Source organism: Panthera leo, chromosome F3 (genome assembly GCF_018350215.1).
Source record: "Panthera leo isolate Ple1 chromosome F3, P.leo_Ple1_pat1.1, whole genome shotgun sequence".
In the NCBI taxonomy this organism is placed as follows: domain Eukaryota; kingdom Metazoa; phylum Chordata; class Mammalia; order Carnivora; family Felidae; genus Panthera; species Panthera leo.
In genome coordinates, this window is record NC_056696.1 from 55434640 (window position 1) to 55450813 (window position 16174).

The 16174-nt window shown below is 37.7% G+C and overlaps 1 protein-coding gene across 4 annotated transcripts in view; it reads left to right on the plus strand.

The window, feature by feature from the left end:
* SPATA17 (spermatogenesis associated 17) overlaps positions 1-2951 on the plus strand; it is a 196714-nt gene extending 193763 nt beyond the window's left edge. For all 4 annotated transcript variants that reach the window (XM_042926292.1, XM_042926291.1, XM_042926294.1 and 1 more), the window contains one exon: positions 2687-2951. The gene's annotated coding sequence lies outside the window, so the exon portion shown is untranslated. The remainder of the gene's footprint in view (positions 1-2686) is intronic.
* Positions 2952-16174: the final 13223 nt, after the last annotated feature.

The following is a 16174-nucleotide window of genomic DNA, read 5'->3' on the forward strand; positions in this document are numbered from 1 at the left end:
TGGTTTCAAAGGTTTATAAAGTATCGGTATAGATTGGAGCATCTATCTAGTATCTGTGACTCACAGGACGAAGTAGTTTTCAAAAAATTTTAACATTTATTTATTACTGAGAGACAAAGAGAGACAGAGCGTGAGCAGGGGAGGGGCAGAGAGAGAGGGAGACACAGAATCCAAAGCAGGCTTCAGGCTCTGAGCTGTCAGCACAGAACCCGACGCGGGGCTCGAACTCACAAACTGCGAGATCATGACCTGAGCTGAAGTAGGTGCTTAACCGAGCCTTGCTGGTGCCCCCAGGATGAAATGGTTTACATAAAATTTTCCATATTTATGTATGACTTCAGATATTAGTTCAAAGATAGAGCCCATTATAATGGTGAAAGGTTGAAAACAGCATGAACCCTCAGTAAATGCTGAGTTAAATAAATGAGGACATGAAATGCAACATTCTGAAGACATCAAAAATACTAACATAGATCTTTACCTATTAGTTCGAAAAAAAAATGCTTATAATATATTTCTAAGAAAAGAAGGCTGAATTCAACAGAACCTGTGTAGCCCGATTTCATTAAAAATGTGTGTGTGTGTACATGTATATATATAATGTGTATGTATATATAAAAGCACGCATGCACTTATTTACATATTACATGCATATGTATACATCCTTAAAAGGCAAAATGTTAGCAATAGTTATCCCTAGATAGTGAGATTATGATTTCCTTTTTGGATGATGCCTCTTTGTAGACTCATTTTATGAAATTTGCCTCTAATCAGACAAAAGCAAAGTGTTGAAACAAAATACTCCAATAGGGGCTACTTGCCCTTCTTTACCAATTATAGAAACATCTTGACTTTCTTCTATTCAATCATCATAATTTAGAGACAATTATCTTTTTTTCTGAAGACAAAATAATTACTTGCTAAGTTATTTATAAGGGAGACAAGGATGAGTCACAAATGTTTCACATTACTTTTAATTAAAAAGAGTGCCCAATGCACAGATATGTGACGGAAATATGAGATAGAAATTAAAAAAAAAAAATGTTTGCTAACGCTTCTCTTGGATCTGGAACTATTTTGTGAATTGAAAATATTATCAAAATGTCATCTCCTCTTCTTGGAAAGGAAATTAATGCCTAGTGTTTAATTTTGGTAAGTGGAGGGTAGCAGCCTTAGCTGAGGCTCTCCTATTAAGATTTAATTTCAGCAAATACAACAGAGTGCTTCTGTTCTCTGTGAAGAAGGCCAAGACGGGGACACTTACCCCAAAGTGTTGAATAAAGATGCCATAGTAATTTTTTGAGCTATCTATTTGATTGCTTCAGCTTCAAGGTAGTTCATCACTTCACTATAATTCACCCTACATTGCCTCTTACACCCATACTACATTTTCCCATCAGTCCGATTAGAATAGTGATGCCTTTACCAGATTAATCTTTCTTTCCTTAGCACGTCTGCGTTTAGGATAAACAGAGCCAACGCTACCCATTTTGATTAATACACTAAGATTTCAGCCTGGAAATGGCTGAGAGTGAATTAGATTTTAAACACGCACATATTTTAAAATCTGCTCTCTGAAAAGAATATGACTCCTTATAATTTCTTTAACTTTTCTTTATAACTGCTTACTTCTGTAACCTGTGGTTACAGTTTCCTAAAGGCAGCTTTGTTAAAAATCGGATTATACTAGAGCCTTTGGAGGATATAGACTGCTTTGCCATAAAGACTGCTACATCCGTCTTTCCAGGCAGAAGAGTTTCTTTAAGGACTCAAGTGAAATAAAAATTAGCAAAATAAGGTGAAATCATTGGTTAGTCTGGCATCAGTGTGAGTTGTCTTGCATTATGTGCTCTCCAAGTTTTTCAGATTCTTCTTTGTTTGGTCCAAGCTATCTTTCTGCTAAAATGTGGTTAAATTTTGAGGCCAGATGAGTTGTTTTAATTAAATTATGATGCATGAAAACCAATGTACTCCCCCCCCCATCCCATACCCCTTTTCATAGGAATTTGGCACATAAATCACTCAAACGCTGAGAAAAAAAATTAAAATAAAAAGTACATTTAGTCAGCACCTGAGTTAGGAAAGGGGTGAAATTCTATTGTCTTTTCCCAGAAGAAATAAGATCTTAGCAACTGTGTAAGGAAAAAGAAGGTATCTGAAGAGAAAGGAATAATCAGGCATATAAGCTATATATGTGCCTTTTGGGGGTTACTTTTTTAATTCAATAAGAAATGATGAAACTTTGTCATTCAGTTTGACACTATGTGAATTTATAACCCTTTCCAATTTAGTAATGATGAATCGGCAAAAAATAAAACGAAACAAAAACCAAGGTATCTTGAGCATCTTTTTCTTGGCTCTGTGGTCCTTTGAATAAGGATAATACAACAACCCACTTGCCTGTAGGAAGACAGTCTGCCGCTTCTCCTTGACTGAGGCAGGTGGGCTGGGCATTCTACGTGTCTGGTGGCACATATGATCGGCATGTCTACCAGGAGCTGCAGCGGTGTAGACAGAGATCAAAGAATAGGGTAATTCCAGCAGGGCTGGGCATGAATCATATCATGGTGTAGCCTCCCAGACTTCTAACTGAGCTGACTCTATGTGAGCAAGATTTAAATAGAGAATTTGAGACCTCTTGTTACTGGGTTCTTTTTCTTCGTTCATTGTACCGTTTTGTTTTTAGAAAGTAAAAGAAGACAAAAGGTAAAAAGGAGGTTAAAGTGTGACGTGAGTGTGGAATAGAAGGACCCCCACTGCCTGGATTCCTGGATTCTACTTCTGTGACTGCTGAGTGACCTTGACACAAGTCTTTTAACCTCTGAAGTTTCTCTCTCTCTCTCTCTCTCTCTCTCTCTTATTTGTCCAAAGAAAAAATTGGAAACACCTTTGGTTCATTCAAAAATTCTGCAGTTATAATAGTAAAATAAAAATGAGTATCCTACAGAAAATACACTTAAACCATACTTCTTACAGTGATTCAACGAACTATAACGTTTTATAGCCAACTGCTCATAATTATAGTGTGGATCTATGTACACATAGTGTGTGAATAGTGGGTCTCTTGCCTCTGAGAATGTCTGTCACAACCACAGCCCCTGGTGACCAAAAGTGCCATAAATGGCTCCCCTGAAGTGGCCATATTCTGACCCCATTGCCCTAGTCAACATGGATGAAGCCAGTTTGGGGTACCCAAGTTAAAGGCAGCCAACACGTTAAGTATGAATGATGAATGGTTTAAAGTATGAGTGGAATGAAGTGGTATGGTGTGACAGCTCCGCTCTGAGGGAAATAGGGACTCATCAGACCCATTAGAACCCCCTCAGGACATTGAACTTGTGAACACAGACAAAGACCAGTGGGTATGGGACCAGAAACATGTAGCCGTCCCCCAAGTCGAGAAGACATTTGCGGGTCTCTACTGCAAAGAGAGTGAAACAGTAATCTGGCCATTAAAGGTTGTGCTTAGCACATTGAATTCACTTAATAAGTGGTTTCTGAATGAAAAACAAGTGTCTCACTGATTAGATTGTGAAATTTTAGGGTACGCCTTCTAACCCTTTGAATCTGTAATAGCAATTGGCAGTCTGTTAGGTATTTTGTAGATGGTAGGTGAATATTTGTTGATTCTGACTTCAGTACAAACTCAGAAGACAATTAGCTGGTATTAGAAAGAGTCTGAACATTGTCCACTTCAAAGCTACGTGGCAAATCTTGTGATTAAATCCATAACCTTGCCCTTGTCATTCTGAGTGTCTAAGCTGGAATTTTAAAGCTGATTGGTATAATGAGGCATTATGCAAGGAATTATGGTTTGTGAAGTTTTATAGGAAACAGATTTACTTTAAAAAATTAAGTTAATTTATTTACTTTGAGAGAGAGAGAGTGGGGTAGGAGCAGAGAGAGAGGAAGAGAGAACTCCAAGCCAGGCTTGAACTCACGAACTATGAGATCATATTCTGAGCTGAGATCAAGAGTCAGATGCTTAACCGACTAAACCACCCAGGCACCCCCAGATTCACTTTTAAAACATCTTCAGTGTTACTTTTTTAAAAACAGTTAACATTCATTTAGAGTCAAATTTGGTGAATAATGGTGGGAGTTATGGTAAGTATGGGTTTGCAGAAAATTCAAGGACACCATAAAAGTGAAAGCTTTTCTTAATAAGACAATATTTATGGCAAGGAGGAATTCACAGTCATCTGGGAGTGGGAAATAGAAATAGAATCGAAAAATATATTATGATGTGTTACACAAAATAATGGAAGATGGTAAATAATTACTCTGTGTTATAAAGGGTAAGAAGTTGAGTAGAAGTAGCCAGATTCAGAACAGAGCAGACTTCTTTGAAACATTATGCATTCAGACTGGATGCATAGCAGACTGGATGATTCAACCAACAAGCTTCATTTTCTCTAGAAACAATTAATGAAAATAAAAATCAAAATTACATTATCAGAGACATGGAGTGGGGAGTATATAACTGGCCACTGGTTTTCAAGTTTCCTAACTCTACCACGCCTCATTTCTCTCTTCCTTGATTATTATTCTGTTTTTTAATTTTTAACAGGATATATTATATTACTTTATATATAAATGAATACATATAAATATATAAATGAATACATATATATATATTACTTTACAGTAATGGAATAAATGATTCCTGTTCTTTTGTCATAATCTTAGGATACTAGAATCTTATTCTAATGCTGCTGCCAGTACTCACAATATTTTGGGAACACATTCTTTTAAAATAACTTTCAGCATTTTATGAGGTATTACATAACCTCAGTACTTCAAAGTTACCTGTTGTTGGAATAAACAAAAGTAATTGTGAGAGCATCTTACTTCTCTTTCTTTCTTTCCTCTTCCCCTTCCTGTTCCTCCTCATTGCCCTCCTCCTCCTCCTTTCTCTTCCTCTTCTTCCTCTTTCTTCCTCTCCTTCAAAGTCTTATCACTGTGTCCATATATGTATAGACACCCAAGAAAAGTAATTCTAGCTCTTGATATCTTCTTGGGAACTGCTACGTATTTCATTGTTCAGAACGCCAGTTTTATCTTGATCTCTGAGACCCAAGCTCTTGAATGCTTCAGGTGCTCTATAGCCAGTCTTTGTCATGTTTTGTTCTTTACCACCACTACCTCCCCCAAAGACACCTACATAAGCTCCTGATAACTAGAGAGGTGCCCAGACAAGTCCAAAAATGCCCTTGTATTCAGTAGAGAGAAGACTGAGATGTGGAATCTTACTAGAGAACACAATTGAGGAAAGCAATCTGTTTCTTCCGGAAAACTACTTAGCTACATCAACTTCTATACAATTTTCTTCCTACATTCCCAGAATCAGCCATTCAAGAAAGTTAGTGAGACATAGTGTCTGACCAAAACTAAGCGATAATTCACCAATTAATTCTGAATGAATATTGGCCCCATTAAAAACATTAATAACACCGTGGATGTTTAAAGGTATATACCCTGAGAACATTCAGGCTTAGATCTCCAGTTCTTCTGAAATCAACATACTCGTCAACTTTCTTATGGTTAAGCAGATAATATCTTTCTTCCCCGTAGCCCATCTCTAATTTCTTTGAGGGCAAATAACTGTCTCTCATGATAAATACCCTTTATCCAACCTCTAGCAGAGCACCTGGCGCAGAGCAGAATATCTGTTGGATAAATGTTGTTAAGGAAGTTCCAAAAATCTTTCAAGGAATGGGAGCTGTAAAATAGCATCTAGCTTCCTGAAATAGTGCCTACAAAGACACCATTGCTCATTTGAATGCATACTTGTGGAATGTTATTTTTAATTAGTCTCATTTATAGTTATGTTGCATACTATTTTGGATACAGATTTGGATGTACACTAAGTTGGTCGACCCTGAGGTCAAGTTATGATTGCTGCTTGGGTAAACTGTTCCTTCTGGAAACTAAACTTTTATACCTGTAAATTAGTAATTTTCCTTAATTATCTTTATCTATACAATATAGTATTGTGGCTTAGGGAAACGCTGAATCTTTTTTATTGATTGTATCCCCTTTTTACTCTGTTCCCCCACTTTTATGGCCTACCTCTCCTATCCATGTGGTGTCCATCATGTGCTAATTTTACCTTCAATCACATTTTTTTTTCTCCAGCTTTTTAACTTTGCCCTGATGTTCTCTTCCATTTTATTCTTTTTCCATCATAAAATGGCTCAAACCCTTTTGGGAACAAAGGTGGATATTAATAAAATCACAAAATTGTATGTGGAACTTGTCTAAGGTCATAGTGATGCCTAAACGCAGCAGAATTGCTGAACCAGTAGAGCTTAGTTGGTCCAAGTTCCAGTTCACGAGAAACCATTACATAAAGCATCAGAATAAAATTTTGTTGAAAAATGAGTGAGTGGGTGAGTGAGTGAGTGAGTGAACCACTGGAGAATATAGTTTGGGTTGGTCTGTATGCCATGAATTAAATTCTAGTTAGCATCTGTCTTTAAGCATATCTAAAACCGTCTTTGAGCGTATCTAAAACCATACTCATTACATCTTTTGTGTTACATCTCTAATGATGAGCTTTCTAACTCTTCTACAGTAAATGACTCTTCTCTCATAAACCACTAGCAATGAAAGACTCTAAATGAGAGAAATGGCATTCATTTGGACTGAGAATATAAGTGATTATTTGTTGTGTCCTACAAAAAGCACACAATGCCAGAACTCTTATCTGTTCTCCCAGTTGATAATTCGAAACTTTTTCCTGTGAGTATGGAGTGAAATCCCTGCTTGGCCTGAGGCTTATGCTTGCCTTGCTCCTGTTGGAGCTCAATGTCCCCAGCAGGTTCCCTCGCATAGGTATTGCTAAGGGTATTGCTAAGTAGGTATATTCTTCCATGTCTGAACACTTAAACTCATTGATGAGGAAGTCACCGTGCTGCTGGTACTAGCAGATGTAGTCACTTATCAGTACAATGAGTTTAGTTTATAATTCTCAGCCTCATAGTTATGACTACAGAATACAGTTCGTTGGGACGCCATTGCATTTAGCAGTGCTTGCCACAAAGTGAGGCGTCTGTACGCTGAGGAATCCTCATATTAAGAAATGACAAAACTGTGCATACTGCTTGGAATAAATCACTGAAGCAAACAGAAGGGAAACACAGAGTGTGTGTTTAATGTTAAACTGAGAAGTTAATGTGCCCACCTTATAAGGGAGACTGTAAGACCGTACAAATTGCAAGTGAAGCCCAAGCTCTTATTATAAAATCTAATAATGATTATTTGCTAGGCTTGCATTGTTCCACAGTTAACCTATTTTCCAGCTTGAAAGTAGTCTTTTCTACTTAATATATTTTAAGGCATTTATATTTAATTCTAAACTACAACTACCTGGGGCGCCTGGGTGGCGCAGTCGGTTAAGCGTCCGACTTCAGCCAGGTCACGATCTCGCGGTCCGTGAGTTCGAGCCCCGCGTCAGGCTCTGGGCTGATGGCTCGGAGCCTGGAGCCTGTTTCCGATTCTGTGTCTCCCTCTCTCTCTGCCCCTCCCCCGTTCATGCTCTGTCTCTCTCTGTCCCAAAAATAAATAAAAAACGTTGAAAAAAAAAAAATAAAAAAATAAACTACAACTACCTAACAAAAATTAATTTTCACATCTCTCTTATGTGAAAATAATCCAGTTGAATGAAAGAAAGATAAAAAAATTGTGTTTAAAAAATGTAGTCCTTCATTCATACCTAACTATTATAAGCCAAGCACATCACTGACTGAGAGAAGGGAACACAAGCAAGATCATTTTGTTTTTTAGGTTTAACAATTTTTTTTTGTTAATGTTTATTTATTTTTGAGAGAGAGAGAGAGAGAGAGTGCACAAGGGACAGAGAGAAAGAGGGAGACACAGAATCTGAAGCAGGCTCCAGGCTCTAAGTCATCAGCGCAGAGCCTGATGCGGGGCTCTAACTCACAAACTGCGAGATCATGACCTGAGCAGAACTCGGACACTTAACCCACCGAACCACCCAGGTGCCCCACAAGATCATTTTGTGATTTTTAGAGTGTAAGTAGTTTACTCATTTTTCCAAAACCTTGGTATTTACTCATTCTCTGTTCAACAAGGATTCAATAAGAACCTTTTTTACTTTTAAGTGTTATTGTATTATAAGTAATATGAGTACAAAAATTTTTTAGTATATTTTAGTAAAACTTTAGTAAATTGCTACCCTCAAAGAGTTCAGTTCAGTTGACATGAAGAATCTGGAGTGTAATTAAAAATGAAAAAAAGGTTATTTAATATAAGAATTTTTTTTTATTTGCTGTATGCCTAAAATGAGAAATAATAGGATTAAAATGGAATGGGGATAGTTGGGAAAAATTTCTTGGAGGAGACAAGAGTTAAGACATATAGTAGCGAGGACTTTGGGTGATTATGATGTGACAATGTGGGTTCATCAATTGTAACAAATGTGCCACACTGTTGGGGGATGTTAATAATGGGGGGGTGGGGAGGCTGTGCATGTGTGTCAGCAAGGGTTATATGGGAAATTTACGTACCTTCCTCTTAATTTGCTGTGAACCCAAAACTACTGTTTAAAACAAGGATTTTATTTTTTTTTTAATGGCAATACCAAAATGGTGAGTAATTGTAACTTTCATCCGGTAAACTGGTAGGTATATAATTTTATGTAATATCTTTGTTAAACTGTTCGTATATAGCCATTAGAACTTCACATATGCATATTCTGTGACCTAGCAGTTCCTCTCCTAGATATATATCTAAAAGAAATCCAAACAAATATGTACAAAATATTCACAACAGCAGTCTTTCTAATAGCCCTAAAGCAGAAACAACCCAAATGCCCATCTGCTGACGAGTGGATAAACAAATGTGGTATATCCATACAATGGAATACTATTAGGCAACGAAGAGGAATAGTGTATTGATACATGCTACAACATGGATGAACCCCCAAAACACTGTGCTTAGTGAAATAAGCCTGTCACAGAAGACCACATATTGTGTAGTTCTATTTATATGAAAGGTCCAGATTGGGCAAGGTAGATTAGTTGTTACCTTCTGGTGGGAAGGGGGGTAGAGAGCAGCTGCTAATGTCTGTGAATTTCTTTGTGGAGTGATGGACTGTTCTAAAGTTAGATTATGGTGATGGATGAACAGCTCTGTAAATATACCTAAACCATTAACTTGTACGTTTTAAATGGTTGAATTTTATGATATGTTAATGATTGCCCAAAGAAACTTTTAAAAATCACAATGAGATACTAGTACGTACTCATTGTAATAGCTAAAATTTTAAAAGAATGGCAATCACAAGATATAGCACTACTGTAACTTTCACCCAATAAGCTGGTAGAAACATAAATTGTTATAATATGTTGGAAGAAACTTTTTGACTGTAGACACAAAAACTTAACACATAAATCAAAGTGTGGTGGGGCTCCTGGGTGGCTCAGTTGGTTGAGCGTCCGACTTCGGCTCAGGTCACGATCTCACGGTCCATGAGTTCGAGCCCCGCATTGGGCTCTGTGCTGACAGCGCAGAGCCTGGAGCCTGCTTCGGATTCTGTGTCTCCCTCTCTCTCTGCCCCTCCCCCATTCATGCTCTGTCTCTCTCTGTCTCAAAAATAAATAAATGTTAAAAAAAAATTTTAAATCAAAGTGTGGTTTATAGAATACAACAATGAAAATTATCTCCTCCTCCTCCTTCTCCTCTCAATAACATAGAGAGCCTCATAAATATAATCCATTATAAAGCCATCCGATACACAACATACATTCAAATACATTAGTCTATTCATTTAAAATGAAAAAATAGACATAATCTCTGATGTCTGGGATTGAGGCCATAGCAGCTGAAGGGAACGCAAGGGACCTTCTGTGAGTGTAGGTGCTGGTAATGTCCTACTTCTTGTTTTAGGTTATAGATACACTTATGTTGTATTTGTGAGAATTCAGTGAGCTGTATTTGTTATGAATTGTGCACCTTCCTGCATATACTTCAATTTTAGTAAGGGTGTAGGGGACGGAGGGCAAACAGAACCCAAACCCGGCAAAGCACCCATTCTCTCTGCAGAGGCAGCCACTCCTCAGCTCCACCTGGTTTTGCCTACGAGAAGGCAGGCTTAGTGACTTCAAACTATCTACTTTGAGAGAAGCTGGAAATATTTAAATGAAATCCTCCATTTTTAGGTGTTGGCAAAGATTTCAATTATAAAAATATCGTGAGAACCACGCAAAGCACCACGAGAGCTGGACTTTTCCGTCCCTTGGTAGTTTTGGCAGCTGGAATGGCTCATTCGGGTGGTTCTGTCACTTCTACGTACGTGATCCTGGAGACATCTCTTAACCTCCCCAAGCCTCAGCTATCTCATCTGTAACACTTAGGATAACAATGCTTCCCTCTCAGGGTTAGTAAGAGGATTGACTCATGTGAAACCTCACTGAAGACTATGCCTCTGATTCAGCAGGCTGTCAGTAAGTGACCATTGTTATTATTTTTATTGCCAGACTGTTCTCGGGATAACTGAAGAGAAAAAAGGGTGACAGTTTGAACAAAGACATACAGCCACAGCTTTCCACACCGATAGTTTCTTGTCATCCCTATCTTCCTTCTCTCCCACTAACTGCCTTCCTATCTTAAATCTCCTCTTGCTATAGCCCTCCTAAAGCCCATCGTAGCCACGCCCCCTGTTTAGAATGAAAATGGAAATAAGGTAGCTGGAAGATCAATTTCTATTTACCCATGTTGAGTCTCCGAACTCATTTTTTCCCCATAGAAATACGATGATCTGTGGTAGTTTATTTCTAAAATGTTATGCTTATTCTAGGAAAAGTAGGCTATGATTCAGATAGGCTTTTCTGGACTGTCTGGACACTTAACCACGGTAAATAATATAACATTATTTTCAGAGATAAATGCATTTACAATTTCAATCTGCCTAAAAAAAGAAAATTTGATGCATACCTGTCTCTTGACACAAAACTTCTCGTACTACAATATTAAGACTCTTAAATTTCATACGTAAACAAAATGGTAAGGGTAATTTTTATGACGTAAAATCCCATAGATCATTAAATTCTTATTTTAGCTTTTATAGGTCACATTTTACAAACATGAGTAACAAATAAGAACATTTTACATTTTAAAATCCCTCATTCTATATTTTTTATAACATTCTACTGCAGAAATAAGGAAAATAAAAGACAAGCCTTGGCAGAAAGATACAAACCTTAAGGGTAAATCAGAAAGTGAGTGACAACCACATGTATAATCAAGAATTTGCTCTACTAAATTTTGCTCGTCTACAATTGATTTTAGGCATTCAGAAAGCATTTGGATGTACTTCTCCATCTGGCCCTTTTCCCCAATATTTACATTGAAAATCATTAAATTCAATAATTAAACATTATTTGCATGGTGTGGTTCATAATTATTCTAATTAATATTTCCAAAGTCATGTGAGGTCAGGATTTATTACAACCCACATTCAGATGAAAAAAGTAAGACAAGGGGCAAAATTGGGATTGGGCTCCAGTCTAGTATGACTTTCAGCTCAGGCGATTAGTTGTTGCCTTAGAATGATGCCCCGGGAGTGGTTGTTAACAGGCCTCCAAAGTCCATACCTTTGTCTCCTTGGCAGGAAATAATAGCATTCTGGAAACCCATAGTATATCAATTTACTCCTTCCTTTTAGTGAATATTTCCATTCTTTGGCTCAGATCAAGGTGGTGAGGCTGATCTCTCCTGCTGCACCTTATAAAGGTGCGGGAAAGTCAGCCCATTTCCTTGTGCCCTTGTTAATAAGAAAGAAACTTTTATTATTATTATTATAGTGAATTATTTCATCCTTGTAAGGAAAAGCCAAAGAAATATAGGAAGAAAGGGAACATGAAATCTCACTTTGCGATACAGAAAACAATTATTTCAAAGAGTGTGTCGTGTGTATAAGTAAATGTGTGCATAATAAAAATGTAGAGTGTAATTCAAAATTTTGAAGTATCTCAGCAAAAATAGAAATTCTGTGCTCCCACATCTTTACTACCCTCCCCTCTCAAGCCGCTGGCTTATTATACCAAAATAACCCGCCCCCCTTTAAAGAAAAATAAGTGGAAATAAAGAGCAACCCTGCATCAAGAAGAGAAAAAAGTGAGAATAACATATTGGGAACAGAAACTGCAGTCTAACTAGTGCCTCCCCACCTTCATTACCATCCTTCCAAATAAATCTCCCTGCTCCTCTTGAGCTGGCAAATAAAAAAATCAAGCCACAAGATATATGTGTGTGCTTCTTCTGATGAGCATCACCATCCATCTATAGTACGTCCCACATGCCAGTTTGAAGATGGGCTAGCGGGAGAATTAAAGACTTCAGAAAGTCCACAGCATAATCAAGAAGGCTTTTTTCTTCTGACTACACAGCTTTCATCTCTGTCTTGTGTGATTTTCTCCCCATCTCCTTCACTCTGTGGCAAAGATGCTGAGGGCTGATGGGACAATAACGGATCATATACCTAACCTTCTAGGGCAACCAATTGGTTTCCAATATGGGCACAAATGCCTTTGATAAGTTTCATTTTGGCAAGGACTGTTCGTTCAGGTGTATCCACACTCACACATTAGAATCCTGAATTCTGAAGTTTTAAAAGGCGATGTCCAATTTCAAATGATTTTTTTTTTTATTTCAAGTACAAAATCGCTTTTAAAGTACGTGGCGAGATACAAACATTGCTTCAGATTTCAGTGAAAGCACTAAACATTTTATCTGAAATAGTTGGATGTTTACCTTTGTTTTTATATCACTGCAAGTAACCCTCCTCTAAAACATAATGTTTTTCATTGTTTGAGGCTTGATGGCATATGGTTAGATGCCTAGGAAGTCATTTATTCTAATTTCCCACCCTGGCTGGGATCCTTCCTACGATATCCACACCCCTGCTTAAGCACTTCTCGGTCTTGGGTATGGCTCTCCCTCTCAAGAGTACAGGTTCCATTTTGGACTTTTCTAATTATTTAAAAATTCTTTGTTACATGGAGTTTGTGATTTCACTGACTCGTACTAATTTGGTGCATTAGAAAAAGTTGATCCTGTTTTTCATATAGCTGTCCTTCAAGCATTTGAGGAAAATCCTACATCTCACCTGAGATTCCTTTTCTCTGTGTTATAGACCCTTAAGTTCCAGAACTTTGTCCCCTAGGTGTTTCTACTACAACCTCTCCATGGTAGATGATGCTATTCACAATCCTCATTTCCGCTGACCTGAGCCCAAGATCCTTTTCCATGTAGCTCTCCAGGCAGCCACTATTCCATTTGAATTGGAATGCAAGTTGAAACCAATTTACTATCCTTGGTATTTTGGTTTCAATATGATAAATTTCAGTGAAGATGGAAATTGGAGATGGATTAAAGCTCTTTAATAATTTGAACATGCTGTAGTTTGGGTACTGGTCCAAGGTTGATGTCAGTATTTCCTCTACTTCAAATTGAATTAAGGAATTATATAGGATGTCAACGGTGCCCTTGATAATGCAGCTTCCATTAAAACGAACTGGTTCTTAGCAGATCATTGGGGTCAAAATACCCATATTTGGCAAGATCCTCAGTGCTAAATTATTAAAAGACCAAGGCAATAAAAGTGAACGACTGAGTGATATCTGTAAACATTATGTCAGAACTTTGGTTTGGCTTAGTTTAAGAAATGATTAATTACCTTTTATCCATTGTTATCAAGTTCATAAATTTCAAAGCTGTGTCAGACACCTAGAATCTAGAATATCCTTGTTTGATAGCAATGTATACCTTAAGTCCATGGCAGGTTCCATTTAGGAGTGCTATTTAATACCTTATAAAATACTTATAGAAGATTTTTAGAGGAAAATATTGCTCAGAAACTTAATCTCCTTTTATGCTACTCATCATCTTCTGCCAAGAGAACTGGAGAATGTTCTATCTTTGTTGCATGAGATCATGCGTATCTACTGCCAAACTTCAGAGAGGCCACCCAGAGTCCATATTTCTCCATCTGTCAGCACCAGGAAACCACTGAAATTTGTGGATGAATAATCATTAATACAATTCTGTGGCTCTTTCCCTGGGTTCAGGTTTTTTTGAAGAAGTTAGGTGTACAAATATAGTGACTATCTGAGATAAGTATTATATTCATTCGGTTTTATTACTTCTTTAACAGTGAAATTGCCTTCAAACAGTAACAGAACACTTAGTACCTCCCCACTTGACCTACAAATCCTATATATACTGGTGGCATAGACTAAATACGTATCAAATATCTCTGCTTGTGGCTGGAGTTCAGTGTTTACCCAAATGCCTTTACTTAAAAAAATGGAAAAACTGGGGTGCCTGGGTGGCTCAGTCGGTTGAGCGTCCAACTTCGGCTCAGGTCACGATCTCATGGTTCATGGGTTTAAGCCCCGCGTCGGGCTCTGTGCTGACAGCTCGGAGCCTGGAGCCTGCTTCGGATTCTGTGTCTCCTTCTCTCTGCCCTCCCCCACTCATGCTCTGTCTTTCTCTGTCTCAAAAATAAATAAACGTTATTGTTTTTTTAAATGGAAACACTATTACTTAACTGTATCCTTTGGTGAAAATATCTTTAAAATGAACTCCAGGGAGATGCTTGGATGGTGGTGACATAGGTAAGAGCCTCGATGAAGAATCCTGTTGACTTGGAGAATGTTGATACCGTGTAAATCTTAGAAAAGGGCCTGGTTTAGGAGGGAGGATGATTCAGTCTGAGATATATTTACTTGGAAGTGACTGTATGATATTTAAGTGAAAATGTCGTAAGCATGTGAAATGATGAGGTTGTGCTTCTCAGAGAAGTCAGAACTGAAAATATAAATCGAGGCATCAATCAGGATATAGGTTATTTCTGAATCAATGACAGGCTATTAGTTCACTAACGTGGTTAAAAGTGAACAGAAAGTATAGGAGAAGAGAATGAAAAGGAAAAAGAAGTGGGGTAATAGTAGAAATTGTTTTAACTGTCACAGAAGCCTGTGGGCAAGAGAGCTCAGAGAGGCAATGGTCCCGAGCTTCTAATGCTGCCTACAAAGATGATATCGAATGGTTAGAGAGAAAACGCTCATTGGAACTGATTTTCCTTATCACTGATTCTTTCCATTGCTCCGTTTCATGCAAAACCCAAACCATTCTCACTGACTTTTGTAATGTGCTGCTTGCTCTTCATGGTCACAATTCGACCAGGTCACCATCACCAGGACGTGAACTTAGAACTGCTTTTATTGAATGAATGTGATGGATTTCATCATCTCTATCTCTTCGTGGCATCTTTCAGCTACTTAATAAAGACGAATTTCTGGTTACCGAATGAAGTCTGTTCCCGTGTAACCCTCACTTGACTATATATAAGTAAAGTTTAGGATTTGAGGGTCATTGATACACTACCATGGTCAACTGAGCTAACCTAGCATAGACATTTGACTCAAGTTGCATTGTAAGTTGCCTGATTGATTCAACACTAATAGGTAAACAGGTCATTTCATTTGGAGAAATATGGAGGCAGAAAACTATAGTTCCTTTTAACAATTGATCACTACCAAAGAGGGAGGAAAAAAGACCAGTGTGTGGAGGTGATTTCTTCCAAGTAACTAGCTGAATAATGTAAACCTTGTGCTCATTGGTTTTAATGTTGATCCATCTTATTAAAATTATGTTCATGAATGAAACAAAGGCCCAATAAACTCCTCACTTTTCTCTTCTCCATTTTGGCTCTTCAGTCTTGCAATTGACTTCCTGCTCATCATGCAGAGATCAACTAAATTCTCAGAAACAGATGGTGTTCCCTTTACCACTAACTTATCCTTCTGTAGTTCGGCAGTTGGCAAGGCCAGATGGATTAACATCCTGGAATTAAACTTTTCACCAAATTCTTATAAGTAAGCAGACGTTTTATTAATATGGACTTCTGGACATGGAACAATACCCAGAGATGATTGATTAGAAAATCTAATTAAAGGCAACAATGTGGAAGAACTGAAGCAGTGAGTTCATTCCGAAAATAAGCAACATATTTATATCCCATACTCTTTGAATAATAAAATTGAAACAAGAATATATTTTACAGTGGCTGGCCAAAAAAACCATTGCCTTCCCATGACTTGCCTTTATCCTCAGACATCTAAAACTGGCTACAGATAAATCCAAC